This window comes from Limulus polyphemus, unplaced genomic scaffold (genome assembly GCF_000517525.1).
Source record: "Limulus polyphemus unplaced genomic scaffold, Limulus_polyphemus-2.1.2 Scaffold6257, whole genome shotgun sequence".
Lineage (NCBI taxonomy): Eukaryota > Metazoa > Arthropoda > Merostomata > Xiphosura > Limulidae > Limulus > Limulus polyphemus.
The window spans coordinates 51,489-53,462 of record NW_013671867.1 but is presented as its reverse complement, the minus strand read 5'-3'; the positions used below and the strand labels follow the sequence as shown (position 1 = coordinate 53,462).

The following is a 1,974-nucleotide window of genomic DNA, read 5'->3' as shown; positions in this document are numbered from 1 at the left end:
TGTTCAAGTTCTTGCTAAATATAGGGTGGGTGGATATATATATATAGGAGGGGACATCGTGACGCGGTAAGGTGTAGACAGTGAGTAATTGAACTGCAGTCACAGCGTATTGTTGAAGTTAACGTTAGTTCGTTACAGTGTTGTTTTAGCGCGAGTATTGAGATTAAGTGTATCGGTAAAGTTGTATTCGGAAATAATAAACCAGTTTTATTAAGTAAAGACTTGTGTCGTTAAAGTTTCGTTGGAACGAAGTTACGGAAAAATTAATTAACAAGCGGAGACGTAACAATATCTATATTACAAGAAATAATATATATTAAATTCTGTACTTCTTGGAAAAGTAGTAACTAAATTCAAGAAGGGAGAAGATCTAGAAAACAAATGTTACAATTCTCATCCTAGGGGAGATTGAGGATTTTTTTAATATTTCCTTATAAAATGAAAAATATAAAACTCATTAAAATTTGATTTATTAGTGACATTTTAATGCCAAGCTTATTCTATACAATGACAATAAAATAGTTTAAATTTTGAATGTAACTCAAATTTCATTATCTGCACACTTTGACCTGTCAATAGCAAGAGGGTTTAAATGTTGGATATTTGTGTACAAAAAACTTGTAATGTGTACTGAATGTTTGCCAAATTTCAGGAAAATACAGAAAACATATTACAAGTTATAGTGTGAAAGATCTGATGGTAGGTTGGAGCTTATGAACTTGGTCGAATGAACCAAGCCTGTAGTAGAGGGTTAAGGTGGGCCAAATTGACCCACTTCTTACAGGAAGACTAGGTTTAGTACCTAAGAGAATCATAAAGATTCATTTTTGTTTGCCCTACATACTTATGATTGTATTTTTTTAGTGTATGAGGTAAATGGGTTGTTTTCTGTGTTGTGCATGTAATTTCTTTAGTAATTTTCAAGTCATATATTTCTGAAAAAGAGTCAGTAGTATTTATGACCTTACAGATTAGAGAACAAGCTCTATTAAATGACAATCATTCTGTGGTGGGGTGTAGTTCTCTTTTGCAAGAAAAAGAATATCTAAGTCCTCTGCTCTCTGAGAAGAAAACAACAAAAACATCAGGAAAAATGTCTTGCACAATCATTCTGTTGCAGTAAGTCAAAATGGTATTTTAGAATATGTGAAATATGTCTGAGTTGAAAGTGATATACTTAACTATCGTATGGACTAAAGTTTAACTCTCATTCAATTATTGTGTATAAAAACAGAGAGACGTTAATGTGCGGGAATTTATTATGATAGTGATGCATAAAGTATATTCAATTACATTTTACTTTTAGCAATTGAAGATAGTGTTTCCTTAGAAGAAAGATCTTCACATACAGTTTGTGAATTTGATCTCAAAAAAGAGGAGTGGGAAGAGAATTATGATGAAGTACCAGAGAAAGCTGAGGTAATTGTACATAAAAACTTCTACAGTTTTCTTATTAGAGGAAAATGATCAGGTAGTTGTAATGATGTCAATTTAGAGATTACATGTTTTGTTGATTATTCTGACTAATGATATTTTTATGTTGCAATTAAGAACTCTTACTTTAATCTATTCATATGTTTTATTTATTAACTCTTTTGGCATGGGCTCGGTCTCTGTGACTGACCTCATAATGATTTTGTGCTTTTTATAGTTTTTATGCTATAACTATTAAATCAGCAAGTGAATGTTAAAGAAATTTGGCAAATTGTAAACATTACAGTGCTTTCGTACTCAAAATATCAAAATTTTTTATTAGGTCTTAAGGTTTGTAAAGCAATGTTTTTCTCATGTCTTTTTTTTTCACATGTTGCCTATCTATCATGCAAAGTAATATTCATTTTAAGATTAAAAATACTTTTATGCATCAAAAAATTTTCTAATATCACATGCAAAATCTTTATAATATCCAAATAGATATCAAAAGTTTCTTAAGAAAAACTTTATATTTTATCTGTTATTTTCAGTAATTAATCT

The 1,974-nt window shown here is 30.0% G+C and overlaps 1 protein-coding gene across 3 annotated transcripts in view; it reads left to right on the top strand.

Moving 5' to 3' along the window:
* Window positions 1-950: 950 nt before the first annotated feature.
* LOC106473536 (zinc finger protein 27-like) overlaps window positions 951-1,974 on the top strand; it is a 28,599-nt gene continuing 27,575 nt past the window's right edge. The window contains exons 1-2 of one of the 3 annotated variants that reach the window (XM_022401951.1): window positions 951-1,119; window positions 1,307-1,419. The gene's annotated coding sequence lies outside the window, so the exon portion shown is untranslated. Of the gene's footprint in view, window positions 1,120-1,289; window positions 1,420-1,974 lie in introns of those variants that run through there. The other 2 variants (XM_022401953.1, XM_022401950.1) reach the window with 2 other exon arrangements.